We start from the raw sequence: 16998 nt of genomic DNA, 5'->3' as shown, positions 1-16998 counted from the left end.
CAGTAATATATTGTCGAATTAAATTATTGAAGTTTTTATTGTTAAATAATATCGTTATTGAAAAAGCGCGGACAGGCCTATATATACACACTGATCTGGGTGAAGCCCGCGTGTTGACGTGTTCGCTGGGGCGGATACCCGGTTCGTTAGAGGAGACACTGTGACATGTATTTAAAAGTAATGAGACGTATATTGCTTTCAAAAAACGATCCTTCAATGGGATTTTTACATTAAATGAACATAATAATGTGAGTTATCTATATGTGTATGGTCTTAACTATATATAAAGCCTTGCATCGAATAAAAACATTAGATTGAATTATTTGTATTCCTAATCCACTTTCCGAACCGTCTAAAATGTCAGCCTTATACTTAACTGCATTATATTGTATTTCCCAAAACGTTTTCCGGACTTTGTAGGATTACAGATTTTACAAATGTTATAGAACAGTAAGTTATTATAAGCTTATGTCTAATCTGCAGTGTATCGGGTTTGACCAAATAATAGAATTTGTCCGTAATAATGTATTGAGTTGTATATTCGGACGTCAATTCTTAGTTTGATACCGTAAGTTAATAAACTACGCTAACAGCTATAGGTATAATATAAACTATATATAGCTAGCATTATACCCAATATACCCATAATACTATAATGCATAATGCGTAATAAATAGCAATGTAACGCACAGCATATTAATAAAATACGGATTTCACTTGGAAATAAAATGTATATCAATACAATAATTATATATAGGACAAAACAGATATTATTTTATTTTTGAATGTTATACTTACATAAATATAATATGTTAAAGTTACATTATATTTTAACGATTGTGGGTCTTCAATAATAATATAATTAGTCAATATTTTTCAAGTCGTATTAAAAAAAAAATATTAAATTTAAATTAAGGATTGGAAAAAAACCTAAAACCACAGTGGTTTTATTATTCCCTGAAAGTTCATAGTAATTAATCATGAGCTTTCAATGGAAGTGTTTTCATTAAAAAACGCCTAAATCTACTATGTACCTATATTATTTTTATAAGGGGTGTTTCAAACTTCCTGATTGAATGGCACTTAATATAAGAGTGGTATTAGAGAGAAATACTAAAACAAATACTATTCTAATTGTAAATCTTATATCAATAATTATAATTTATTTATTTTTAAATCAGTACAATGCCATTTTGTTATGGTATTTACAACTTTCCAATATATATACTACCTATTTATATTAAATAATTTGTACGAATTTTCTTACGTTACAAATTCGATTGAATTTGTGAGCACATTTAGACATTGGCATTAATGCATTATACATTAGATTATATGGATGTCGGAGATCTTGGGCAGCGTCAACATTTTTGTAGAATATATTTATGTATATTTTTTTATATATTTTTATCTATAGACTCTGCTAGAATTTAGACTTGCAAATGACTTAAAAATATAATACGGGCATATATGTATAAATTAAATAGGTAAATCACTAATACAATTTCTGAAAAAATTCAATATAATACAATTGATAAAAAACTTACAATCATCTATTAATTAATGATTATACGTAATATCAAGGTATAAATTATACCTATATTATTACCTATATATTATTATAATATTAACCTATAGATTATAGTATACTATTTTTAATATCAATTTTTTCATTGCAACTATATATTTTATTTATGCCGTCAAATCTATTGCTTCTATTTCGTTTATCAGCTACATCACTGCCAGTTACTACAAAAAATTTAGGTATGTAGTAGAATTTAACATTTTTACATTATACTGGGTTATTATTTTATCAAACAATATTAATTATTTCAAAATCTATTAACACCTTTAAAAATATATTTTTTTTACATAATTTCTAGTAGAAATAAGACAGCGATTTTTTTTAAAAATTTATCGTTATAATTTTTTTTTCCTTTTTTTGTTTGACAACGTTAATTTTTAATTTTGAAGTAGAATATTTTTCAAAGTATTTTGATGTAGGTATACAAATCAAAATTGTGACGACTAGTTTTTTAGTTAGAAGTAACTTTTTAAAGTTTAACGAGTATAAGTGAGCGAATTGAAATGGTAAAGAGGTACATCGCAAAAATTTTGTCTATTGCTCTGCTCTAATTTGAATATTAGCATTAACTTAAATAAAATATTATTAAAAGTGTTTTTCAGGATAGAATTTCCATACTCAAAAAATCTAAATTCGTTTTATTTACGGGTGTATCGCAGAGATGGCTGACATAGATATGTTCGCATAGAACATGGATAAATACAATGATACCAAGAGCCAAAATGTTTATAAATGCATTTTATATAATTTAATAAATTTAATTCAAATCATGCTAAAAAAACTTTAAATTGATAATAACAATAATAAGCACATTTTAATATTTTAAATAAGACTAGAGCTGCAGCTGACTGTGACTGAAGCCATAAGTTGACTAATGGTCAATGCCCGTTATTGATATATTGTATAAAAAGCAATAATGCCAAATAAAATGTCTGTAAATGTTTTGTTTTAATTCCTTCACGATAATAGTAATAATAATAATAATATGTTATAATATATTGTACGCCGTATTTCAAAACACCATACAAACCCTCACTATGTCCTGCGGTGTTCAGTTTTATTGCTTGTCCCCCGTCCAAGAAATTAATGAATTTTTTAGTATCGCATGAATTGCCGCACCCGGGATATCGTGTCGTATAAACGCACTGGCTCTGACCATATTATATATATATTATATATTACGCGTGCAGCCCTTCCGGTGTTTACCTATAAAGGTACACCTTATACCTTAAAACCTTACATCTTACCTTTAGACATATTGGCAATCTGTCAGGCGGGGATCCAAAGGAGGGCAAGAGGTGTTATAGTCCTTTTCCCGTAGCCTCCGGTGAATTTTAGGATAACTGTTTTCGGCAGCCGATAAAACGCGTTGTCTTGCCGTACGGCGAACGGTCTTGCCGTTTGCGTTTCGGCCGTGTCCGTTTTTATCGGTTGCCCTCAAAGGTTAGTCTTATCTAATTAAACACTGACACGCAATAAAATATTACTTTTATTTGTATTAAAAGGTAAAGGCTTGTATAATTGTCTTATATAAAAGCTATATAATATCGTTTCAATACTAATATGATGATAGTCGTGTCATTAGGATTTAGGATTTTACCCCGACTGCAGTGATGTATGTTTAGTTACTTATATATAGTATCTATATTTTATTATTGACGATATTTTTTATCGTGCAATGATAATTTATTAGTATTTAAAAATGTAAATTTAGTTGACATATAGGTACGACACCGGATACGATACGCATAGGGATGCTGTAACCGTCGTTCATCAACGTCAAACGTGTATAGTTGTTTTATTATATTTTTATATTAAAATGTCAAAATATATTGCCAATTGTATGCAAAATGTTTTAAAATAAAAAATAAAAGGTGTCATTGAAGACAATACGATTTTTGAAACAAGAACATTTAAATAAATATTCTGGCTTTTTTCGCCTTCGGAAAATGCGGAACCTAGCTATTGGTTTTATTCTTTTATTTTTCACAGTACAACTATTCATGGATTTATTAACCTTAACGCCATTAAAGTCACTAATAGTTAAACCTTTTAGTAATTCGGTAAGTTAATAGGAAATGATGGTTACCTTAAAATACATGATAAAAATTTATACTATAATAATGAAAAACAATTTTTAAATTGTTATATATTAATCCAGAACTAGAACCTAAAAGTAATAAACCAAATTAGTTCACAGCGCCTAAAACAAGTTAAATAAAACAAATTAAAACTTAGATCTATAGTTGAAAATTTGATTTTTTTCGGACAGGAAAATATTGCTTTACATAGTCATCAGGATAACAAAAGTATTAATAATCTATCAGTTAACCCCTTAGAGAACAAAGAATATTTTAATGAGCTTTTAAAATTCAGGATATTATCTAGCGATTTTGCATTAGAAAATCATTTAATAAATTCTGAAACAAGAAACACTTTTATAAGTAAATGTTATTGTATAAACACTTGTACATTGAAATAGAAATTAATAAAAAATGTTTATATGCACTAATTAAAAGAAACTTAAAACTTAAACTTAAAAGTGGTTCTAAATAATAAGGAGTATTAATAGTTGATGCGTATAATATTAATTACAACAATTATATATAAAAACAGTTTAGCACGAAAAAATACCAAGAAGATTAAAAACACGTATGACGTATAGATGAACAATTACAATAATATATTTATTTTTGTATTATACATCAACCTCTGTACATCACATTTTTGAAAAATAGTTAGTTGTTTTTGTAGCAAAAACAATAAACATATTATATAAATTAAAATACTTTGTAGTTTAAATTTTATCAAAATCACTAAAATGTACAAATTATTTTGTAGATACAATAAATGTTGAAATATTCGGTTTAGTACATATGATTTGAAAAAGTAATAGATTGTCCAACTATTAACTATACAATTTTTTTTTTTTTATCAAAATGAATATTTACCAACCTATAAGCGGCGGGCAGCGTGGAACATTACTAACGTATATATTTAAAATAATATTATTATGTATTTTTATTATATACCTAATAATATTATATATATATATATATTATATACGTATATAAACGTGATATTAGTCATAAGTGGGCCTCAAAGATTTTTTACAAAATTGGTGGTCCACACAACTGAAAAAGTTGGTAACCGCTAGAATATTATACTTTATAGTACCTAATGAGCATTATTATTATAGTTTATATAATGTTATTAATTTTTTTTTGTTTTTCTCTCAAACTAAAAATTATTAAAATATTAAATATTATTTAATTTATATTCAAATATATATATATATATATATATATATATATATATATATGTTGATCATCAATGTTTTCTTGATTAGAATTGAAGAATTTATTAATTATAGTTATTATTAATTGATTTTTAAGTATATAATAATTAATAGAAAATAGAAAGTACTATTAAGAAACCCCAATCAGCTTTAGATAAAATTATTAAACGTGTGTATAAGTTATATGTTTAAGTATATGTGTACGTAAAAATTAAAAATAATGTGAATTGTAAAATGCCTAAATTACTTGAAGTTGTACCTATAATATATAATAATTCAAACCCATATGATGCTTGATAAATTTTTGAACCATTTTTACAACTGTCAAAAGTAAAAATAAATTAACGTTTTCCGTAAAAGAAAAGAACCGCACATTATTCGAACCATTATTGTAAAACCAATAGCTTCTTTCACGCTCCGTTCGTAATCTAAAATGTGTGGAATGTGTGCACACTACACATATTATGTGGACAAGAACAATGTTTTTCCGAACTTAAGAGCGCTATAAGATAGATAAGGAAAATGGCGGTGTAAAGAAAATTCTAGGCCGGATTTTAAATTAAAGTAGAACAGTTTCGAACTATAAAAATAAGTACGAATCGAACTTGCTGTATTGGTGTTAACTGGAAATATAATACAAATTTATTTTTGAGAAACGTTATAAAACAATATTATAGTTCTGTCTTGGCAATAATCCGTGCTGCGTGCCCACTTGCAAATCACTATCTCGTTGTGATATTACCCTATAAGCGACAAATGTTTGATAATATTAGAAAAACACAATATTTTATAATATTTAAAGTGGAAAGTCGTGAAGCGTATACATATGTTTAATTTAAACTCTTTAAAAATTCAAATACGATAAATATATTATATTCATATTGCATTGTATTAGAAATTTAAAACTACATAAAATGTTATTTACAAATGAGTCGTTTAAACTTTATTTTACAAAAACTGAAGTGTCATACATAAATTCTTATACTCGTAATTCCTGAAAAAGTAACTTATTTTTAAACTGTCAATAGTTTGTGCGTTCGACGTTCGTCCCTATATACAATTCAGCTACCGTGTCCATTCGCAATAGGTCTTAGGTCAGGTTGACACTTGAACAGCAAGAAAATACAGCTTAATTTTAGTTACCAGTCTGTACAATTTTATAAAGTAAGGTGCATTGAATACAAACAAATATTGAAAAATACATTACGATATAAATATATTAATGTAAGTAGATAACAAGTACGTCAATCATTATATTATTTAGATTTGTTTATAAATATTATTATTTAATATTTACAGTTCTAACGTATCGAAACATTTAAATCACACGAATAAAAATTTGAATTATTGTACTCATTATAAATACTAATTATATAATTATTTTTTTGTATATTTTATTAAAGTATAACTAATATATTTTTATTAATTTGGACGCTCGTTTTTAATTCATACAATTATATTATTTGGTTAAGTTTTCCTCATACATTTGAGTATTTCGGCTTATGTTCATATTAATAATAATATTTTTTTAAACTAAATGAAATATCAAATAAGTATTAATATATTGTAGTATTAGACTAATAACACTATGTATAATATTTTTATCTATCATTTTGGCAAAATATTTTTCAATAGTAATTATTTCAAACAATAATGAAATATTTGTCCATTATATGTAAAAACCGTGCAATTATTAAAGTCTATTTCAATATGTGTTTGGAAAATCATTGTTTTGAAAGTGTAATTATAGTGTATACTTAGTGCTATCGTAGTAGCCGGTAGGTATAACGTATAGATAATGATTGATCTATTATGAGTTTTCATAAACTTGGCATAATTCATAATAACAAGCCATTAATGCTGTTGTAAGGTTGTACTGTTGTACGTTTTTTACGAGCTTGTCAAACTTTACACGAAAATCAAACAATATCTTTTAAGTTAATGTAAAAAAACAAGAAGTTTCAATAATTGCGAGTTAAAATAATTTGTCAATAGACAATAGCCGAATATTGCCCAAGTTGTATGACAATAGGCGCCTACTTGCTCTTGTTAATTAGATTTAAAAACGATTACCATTTAAAACACATTTAAAAAACTAATAATCGTCTATTCGTTAATACAGATTAAAACGACTAATGCATAATGATAAGATATTAATATTTTTTTCAATTAAAAATGACTGACGAGTAACAGAGAGAAATTAAAAAGATAATTTAAGATGATTAATATTAAAGTAGGTACTTTTAATGTTCAGTAAAATATATATAAATAGCTATAAGGATAATTCAAATCCGATAAAACAAATGATCATTGCTTTTATCGTTAAAAATGACAGAATTCTAAAACCGTCAAAATGATTATTAATCGTGTTAGAAAGGAGTATCGATTTCAGTAACAAACCTGTATAATATTAAGAGCATCTGTGGGATTCAAATTCACACCCTACATTGTGCGTCGCAAATTGCGCCTATGAATAATTATTTTTATGCCATCATGACACACTGAGTGTGAAGTACGATCCATTATATTTAAAGATTATATTTAGTCGATATATTTTATAATTAGTCGATAATTATATATATAATAATATTTCATATGAAAATAAAAATGTATTTTTTAGCTTATCAGTCAATAAAGTCGTACCTGTATTAATTTATATATCAAATATACGATATGTACTCTACAGATTCGTGTAGCATACAACTGAAAAAGGCAATGGTTTTATTCCTACGCGCTGAATGCTGATGCAATCAAATTGCGACGAAACAGAATAAATATCACAACAAAATATATTGAATATAATAGATTTATGCTTATTTAGTTTGTTTATATTTCGATATCATTGCGCTAAATATAAAATATATTATTACTCAAACAGAATAATATAAACAGTTATCGCTGACATATATTATTGTATAGAGTGATTATTTTTTGAACAACGAACACTCATTGTTCCGTAAAAAATGTACTCAAATTAATGTTCTTTTTGAATAATGATTAACACTAACTACATCGTGTACTACCCATATTTGTTTAACCCTTACATTTGTATCGGTATAAAATCACACTATATTCAACTTTTAATTTCCAAATTGAAATCTATATTTTTAATAACATATTATTCCGAACGGAGGAATACTTTTCTATAACTGTTGATGTACCATTTATATGCCCGCGTTCCTATAATAGTTGTGTCGACTACCGAACGAAAAGTTTTCCGCCGTCGATGCGCGTTAAAAGTTTAAACGATCGCGTATAACGGCTGCAAATCGACTACTCGCGAACTTCTCCATCGCATCGCCAAAAACGAAAACGCTCAAGTATAAGTAAAACTGTTGCATCTGAAAAATGCGCGCAATTAATATATCGCAGAAAATATCGCGATCTCCTTAAAATTTCGAAATCACACATATACGAGTATAAATATAGGTATATGTCTGCGTTTCCTTATCGTATGTTAAACCTGTATATACTATATATATATATAGGATACAAAGTTTAAAAATCAAATTTTGACGTAACGATTTCACCGACAAACTCGACGACGAAATACACATTGGAGGACAGTTGTATGGAGTAGTGTTATTGTTGTTTAGTATAAAACGTCAATACCCGTCGAAATATATAATAACGAGCCACGCGCTTATAATATATGTGTGTGTGTGTGTATAGTTAATTACCGACATAAAGAAAAGCATTTTGTGAAAATGATCGAAAATCTTCCGAAGAAGGTTGACACACGCATATATATATATATATATATACCCAAACGCTCGCGCTCGGACAAGGGGTGAGATGTCCGCTAATATATCATGTTTAATGTTCCTTGTCAAGAACCGTTGCCCGCTTTCGTCCGCTCGCTACTCCACCCCAGTGGCAAAACTATTTTCGAGGGTTTTATTGCTCGACGCATGTACGCCCGCACGCACATGATGGACACTGGTCAGCTAATTTTGATATATATATATACATATATATACGTGCTCACATTTATATATATATTATATCATATACACACATGAGTATAGATATACGCCAACACACACACACACACGACACAAGCGCGTAACAATAATATAACAATATATACACACACGCACACGCCGCCCGCCCGGACGCGTATGTATCATATATATATATATATATAATATAGAGTATTGTAGTGCTGCTGTTCGGCACTGTATGTATATATATATATATATATATATACCATTGTTCGACCCAAAGTCGTTGTTTCCCCCATAATATTACCTTCGTGTTCAATTGCTATTTTGGACAGTCCACCCACCCAAATGGTCTAAAACGCCCGATATTTATACGATTGATATCCATTATACGAATTCTGACATTACTGCAGTAAGTCGGCTTTACACACACACACACACACACACATAATATACGCCTATGCGTCCGTATGTGCGATATGTATAGGCCTATAAATGTATATAATATATTGTACACACTGTATATTATAATATATATCTTTGTTATTGGGCTGCTATTTGGTATTGACGTTGTGGATTAAAGTTTTAACTGCATCGATATATATATATATATACATACACATAATATTATGCGTTTACGATAGTAAATATAATATATATATATATATATATATAACGTTCATAAAACTATTACGGTACACTGCTTTGTATTATAATACTATACAATATATGTACATTGTACAGCTAAACAATCAACAACCGTCGAGTCATCGTTATTCGCTATGTTATTGTACGACGATATAATATAAATAATATAAAATATATAATATATACACGGGCCTAATCCATAAGAAAATCGTAAAATAATAATCAAAATTATTTTTTTATTGCTCGTATGTATTATATAATATATTATATGCGAATATTTACAGACGGTACAGTTATTAAGCCATTCGATTAGTTTAAACCTGCAGGCATCATCATATTTATTTAGATGTTTATTTATGTATTTGTAATTCTTAACCCCCACAGTAGCCGAGAGTATAAAATTTCCAGACGTATTTAAAATATTTATTTAATGCTTATTTAATATTTTATAAGACTTTGTTATAAATTAGGCAAGTGTATATATATGTATTATAGCAAACATACTTGTATAGTGAATGAGTACTAACCCGACACTACAAACTAACCTTACCTGAACATTGCTACTACCAAAGAAATCAAAGCTGTACAAACATATATTATTCACGAAACTTAAATTATTCGATTTAATGGGTTATTCATGACCACATTTGATGTCTTTACAAAATTTGTCACATAAAAAATGTCATTTGTACGTGTGTTTTTTTTGAAGAGAAATAGTTCAGTACCTATACATATTATATTACCGTTACATAAATTATGTAGTAATGATATATCATTGTATATATTCCACCGCGATGATAGCGATCAAATACGTACTAAATACATATGTTTTTTCAATGACTAAAACATTGATCGAACTAATAAATTAAGATTGAATGCAGTTCTTTATTTCTACGTATAATTAATAATAATCTTTGTATTTTTTAAATTTTATCGATTAAACTCAATAAATCGTTTACTGCAGTGTCGTGTATACGCCGATCACTCGAACGTACACGATAAATGAACAACCAAAACAATATTGTAAAATAATAATATACTTATTATTAACACGCGGCGTCTAATGGTAACCGAGCCACACGATCACCACCACTCACCCTCTATTGATCATCACACCGTCCTTATATATTAAAAATATTATATTGTTAAGTTTATGTTTAGCCTAATTATCTTATCGACTATGCATACAACTATTATACCAGTTGTAATATTGTTGTTATCCTACCCTTGTTACAATATGCTTATAAAAAATACTTACTTGTATTATTATACAATAATTGTTTTCTTAACGTAATTTTCAAATGCTAACGTCTCTCATTATTTATATGTTAATTTATATTTTTTTTAATAAATAGTTTTACTTATTACATATATTATGGTTGTTTTCTTAACATAGTTTTTAAATACTAATAATATTTCTTATTACGCGTATTACATTTTATTTTATTAAGTGCTTAATACAACAGTACCCAAAATTACAAAAAATATGACCTCATAATTAAATTATATTAGTGTCGTAAGATGTTTTGAAAGATTTCGTCTTTCCGTTTTTATTTTATTATACATATACATTTTTCTTTGCTTGAGATAATTAAATTGTATTGTTTGAAATGTGTTGGCGTTGGTTCTGCGTTGTTTGCATCTTTCTTATTTTTGTGTTGAGGTTCCCATTTTCTCTTTTATTTTTCTGTGGTTTAATTTCTCGTCTGATATTCTTCTTCTGCAGTGTTTGTTTAGCATTTGATCGTGTTGTTTCGTAATCGGTTATCATAATTTCCAATATGGCTGGTATCATTGTCGTCAATATGTTTTATGGTATGTTGTGTTTCGTAATTATTATTTTTATATATATAAAAAAAAAATGTATATTAGCTGGTGGTCGTCGTTGTACACTGAAGGTAGAGTGTCATACCATTCATATACCACGTCGTTGTAGCCACCCTTGAGGCGGACAACTTAGAAGACGTTATTTTTGTTTTTTTCTTGATAAAAATATTTTTTTTAAATTGTTTTCTTAACCTAGTTTTTGAATACTAACATTTCTTGCATATTTTATTTAGTGCTTAATACAACAACAGGGTTTCATAAAACTGAATCGAATTCTATGACAGTGCGAACTAAGGCAAAACAAAGTATTTTGGAGATAGGATGTTTGCTCCCTTGATTCAGAATACACTATATTCATTTTGCAATTTTTTGCATTTATAGCTGTAAATGCATTTTTTTTCATATTAAAGGTAATTTTTTGGTATTTGTACAATGTGGGCCATTTTTTTCAATTTTAGATTTTGATATAAAATTTTTTTTATTCAAAAATTATTTTAAATTATTGTTTCATTTATTTTCAGTGATTTTCATTAAGATAAACAATGAAAATCGAAATTTTTTTATTCATATTTTACTTTTTAATTTATTTGAAATAATTTCGTATAATATATATTTTTTTACGGTAAATTAAACTTAAAATTTAAATGTTTATTACATTTTGTTTACAAACATTTTTAGGTTATTTTTTATACTCAAGATCCATATATCAAGGTTCTGTATATTTTTTTCATATGTATATAAAATATAATTTTTATTCTATAATATTATATTTATAGTTAATCATCCATTATAATATATTATACTAAATAATAATATTTATAATTTAAATTCTAAATAGTGGAACGGTATTTAATTAAAAAAACTATTTTAAGCTATACGTGGTCTGTAGAATTTAGAATATAGTTTTAGTGGTCCGCAAGGTCCAAAAGGTTGGCGACCGCTAATTTAAAAAAACATTATTAAGTATCTACCAACGCAAACTGACAATATATATATATATTTGTTTAAGGAATAATCATATTAATATTGTATTAATATTATATATTTTGAAATTATTGAAATTTAATGTCTCACTATTAGGTATATGTTGCCTATCAATGCGGTGTTAAGAATCTTGCATGAACCACAAAGTTATTGGTTTCGCGAGATTTTCTTCAGTTTCAAATAGGTGGTTACTGGTTTTACTTGTGGCTTTGACGTGGACAATTCCTCAATTGTCCACGTCAAAGCCACAAGTCCCCACTACACAGAACAACAATAATAAATTATGTGTATCATATTGTGAACGAGGATCGTTGCATTATTGGTTTCAGTTGACTTTTTCTTTGTGCCTTATTGCCAGTTAGACGAGGTAGAGATGTGCCCGATTCTTACTCTGATGCAGGACATGATTTTTTAAAATACTCCCTAGTTTGAATACGCCGGACACAATATTTAATTATGAATATTTAATATTATAACAATTGTATACAATCTACAATCGACAAAACTATAAACAGTTGTGTATTATTATTATTATTATTAATATATTTTTTTTTTTGTTAATACCAAAATTTTTAGCACTCCACATTGAGGAGGACACTACAAAAGTACAAAAGTACTCGGACTAGAGAGATATCCACGCATGCCAAAATGATACATAATTTGGTGAGTCACACTGTCACTGCAAGGGGCGAACGAATATGTGACAATTACTACAAATATATTATGTTATTAGTTTATTATATTAAACGTGAAATTGAATAATATCCCATTCAAATAACGACTATAAGGCTGGGAGGTTATATAAGTTAAAATCGATAAGCTATTCACTTAAAATATTTTATATTATGCAAACAAGTTAAAAGATGTATGAAGATTAAAAAAAAAATTATAACTTAATAATATTATTAGTTACATAACAATATACTAGATTGTATATTACACATTAATATTAAAAATAGGAAATATGGAAATATTTTTTTCTAAAATTGATATAATAATTATATATGTAAACATTTGCATTTAAATGTTCGTTTTTAAAAATATTATTATATAAAAAAGATTTTTTTTTTCTGCAATAGACCCCACAAAAAATATAAAATAGTCCCAGGTATATAGCAGGTTTTAAGTTCATCTCGTAATCGAGTAGGTAAGGAGTCACTTTAATGTATGCCGGGTTGAAATTAAATTCAATGATAAATCATTTTTAATAATTTTAGCATAGTTATGCAATAATTTAACGAAGAATATTGTGTCGTTTCTACATCACAATTTGTTTTTTATAATAAAATAATTCTGTTAATGTTAATTTCCAACATTTTTTATTTATAATCCTTTGGCCAAACATTAACCTAACCTTAAATCGAATTACACAAAGGTACTTTTTCATTTATGCTGTGTCGTATACACCGATTACTCAAAATACACAATAAGTGAACACACGAAAATATTTTATAATACTTTATTCAACGCGCGGTGTTCAGTGGTAATCGAGTCACACGATCACCACCACTGACCACTGTCTTGGAGTTTTCATCCTCCTTATATATATTAATTACATTATGTTTTTGTATGTCTTAACCTGGTTACCTTATTGACTAAGCATAAATTATATTATTGTTTTCTTACCCCAGTTACAGTATGTTATATTAAATTGTTATAATTGTTATTTTAAGTATTTTTAACCTACTTGTGTGTTTTGTTTAACTTATTAGAAATAGTTGCGCAATTTTACTTATTACCTATATGGTCCTATACTATTAGGCTAATAACCTATGATTGTTTATACTTAATCTAATTTTTAAATGCTAACATTTCTTATTTAAATATTATATATTTATTTTAAAGCTCAATACAACAGTCTCCGAAATTACAAAAAATATGACCTCATATATTACATCTCGCTATCGTGGGTGTTTTGTAGAATTTAAGTTTATGTGTATGTTTCTTCTCATAAGGCGATGGTGTCTAAAATATGTGAGAGTTGGGTTTGCGATGTCTGCGATTTTGGTTTCTTGGTTTTGTTGCTGATGTTTCCGTTTCATTATTCCTTTGTGGTTTTTTTCTATTGTCTTATGTTTTACTTTACCTCAGTCTGCGCTTAGCTTTTTACAGAGCTGTTCCTCGCTGTTTTTGTTATACAAAAAAAAAATCTTTCGTAATGCCAAGCGTTGTGGTTGTGTATGAGTTTTATGATATGTAATGTTTGTAATTACTATTATTATATATATTTTGTCGTTTTTTTTTTCTTACTTAAACATTTTGTATTAGTTGGTGGCCGCCGATGTACTTTGGAGATGATATGTGGAGTATAGTACCCCCCCCCATTAGAAACAATAGTCGCACATCTGGAGGAGGAAGATGGCGACGACGATGAGTACTAAAAATTCTGTATTCATATATATACGTATATGTATATGTATATGTTTAATTTTTTTTTTTTAACATTTTTTCCTAAATTGGGTTCACCACGTGTTTTTAATAATAGTTATCTCTTGAGTATAACATCTCCATAGTAAGGTATGGTTTTATTTTAACGGAGCAGTTTCTTGTTACAATTTCAGTATATGGAGTATTAGCCTTTGATTAATATACATGTTTAATTTATTATATTTATAATTTTTTTTGGTTATGTTGTTGTTGACGACACTTTTTATAGTGACATGGTAAAACAACAAAAAAAAATTTACAGAGTTGCTTATGTGGTAGCCAAAAAAAAATTTTACATGATAATGATGATAATATTTTACAGAACTAATAATTGTATTATTGCCTTAAAATTTAAACAAACATAAATATTTGATGTTGTTGGAAAAATTGTACAATGTTGCTTATATGATAAAATTGTACACATAATGTTGATAAGATGTATCGATTATGTATTAAGTACATCATGTTTTTGTATGTCTTAACCTACTTATGTGTTTTGTTTAACTTATTAGAAATAGTTGCGTAATTTTACTTATTACCTATGGTCCTATACTAATAGGCCAATAATCTATGATTGTATTAGTATTTAAATATATATTTAATTTAAAGCTTAATACAACAGCTGTATGTACAAATAATTATTTTGCCTACAAATATTTTATGTATCTGTTATATATGTATGTATAATATTTTTGTATCTGCTTTAGGTATCTATTTGTTTAATAATGTATTTTATAAAACTGTTTGATCATCATGGTTAAATAAATAAATACATAATAATGTTAAAAATATAAAATAACGAATTATTTATTATTCAAAAATGTATTAAAAATAATATTAAATTCAAAATTTGCTGTAGATTTAATTTTATGTTTAAAAGGGTTTAAATTTAAACAAATACTATAGAATTATTTAATTTTACGTCCAATAATATTAAAGATTTAAAAATGTACGATATAAAATATAAATATTATAATTATAATTTCGCAAAAAAAAAAAATATTTACATAATTGTTCTATTTTTACGAAAGTGTAACATTTCACAGTACTTAATAAAATCCCGAATGAAGTGATGAAATTAACTAACTATTTATAAATAAATCACTTATTGAATATTGGTTTTACATTAAATTGTTTTTGTTAACATTTTATAATCCAATTATATTTGTTTGTATAATATATAAATAGGTGAAGTCGTAGAACTGTGTGCCAAAAGTTGAATTGTTTCAATTTGGCAATTGACTTTCTAGATGATATTTTATCGACTATATATATATAAGCCGGTAAATGTAATCTAGTTATTAAACTTTATACCTAGAGATGATTGTTTTTCTCATTGACGTTCTTTAGGCAAACATTTAGTAAAAATGGTGAAATATAATATATTATATACTATTTACACTGCAAACTATTTTTTAATGAAATCAGCTTCTATTTTTATGTGTAGTAATATAAAAAAAATGTCAACGTAAACCCTAAATACTAGCTACTTAAAACATTTACCAATCATTTGGTTATAAAATAGTTTACAAAAAAATCGAAAATTTGTGAACTATAAACTTTTAATTTTTAAACTTAAAATGTAATATGTTTATACAGGTGTTACCGGGATATAAATATGCATTAATCATGTAAAATTATTGAAAGTTTTGATTTCAAAAAACTTAAAAATCAGAGATTTAATTTAATTTTTTGCATATTTAAAATGTTGATGAAATGTTTTTACTAGAAAATTACCAAATAATTAAGAAATCCCCAGCGGCATAATTAATAATAAATTATTTTGTGTAAGTTATGTATTTCGAACGTACAGAATATAATTTTATATACAACTAGCGCACTCCGCGTGACCACAATATTGCTACTGAAACATACACGTGTTTCACTAGAACCAGACCACTAGAGCGCGAGCTTAGTACGTACACAGTTTCGGTTGTCCGCGACTGCGGAATCGACCAAAACAATTAAAGAGATTAATGTGATAAAAAGATTAAAGTGTAATAGTAACAATATATTTGATATTAATCAAAGATATTATGCCATTCGATATTAATTATAATGAACATTACTTATGTCCACCCTTCCAGGTGTAATCATAAGTTTCAATTTATAAAAAAATATCTATTAAATAATATATTTTTTATTGCGTACCTACCATAATATTTACCAAGAAAAATGCATTTTTTTTTTACTTTCACCTCCTACGGCACCCAACATTTAATTTTCATATCCCCTAGACACCGACTCAGAGCACGCGCCGAGGAATTTATAATATTAATTTGAAA

General features: G+C 26.9%; 1 long non-coding RNA gene across 1 annotated transcript; it reads left to right on the top strand.

The window, feature by feature from the left end:
* The first annotated feature begins 11211 nt into the window (after positions 1-11211).
* Positions 11212-15353, top strand: LOC132926595 (uncharacterized). Its single transcript, XR_009661483.1, has 3 exons — positions 11212-11290; positions 12863-12949; positions 14555-15353. It is a non-coding gene; the product is annotated as an uncharacterized LOC132926595 (long non-coding RNA).
* Positions 15354-16998: the final 1645 nt, after the last annotated feature.

The sequence above is a fragment of the Rhopalosiphum padi genome, chromosome 3, assembly GCF_020882245.1.
Source record: "Rhopalosiphum padi isolate XX-2018 chromosome 3, ASM2088224v1, whole genome shotgun sequence".
NCBI lineage: Eukaryota > Metazoa > Arthropoda > Insecta > Hemiptera > Aphididae > Rhopalosiphum > Rhopalosiphum padi.
The sequence above is the reverse complement of the archived record's forward strand: the minus strand, read 5'-3'. Positions and strand labels throughout refer to the sequence as shown.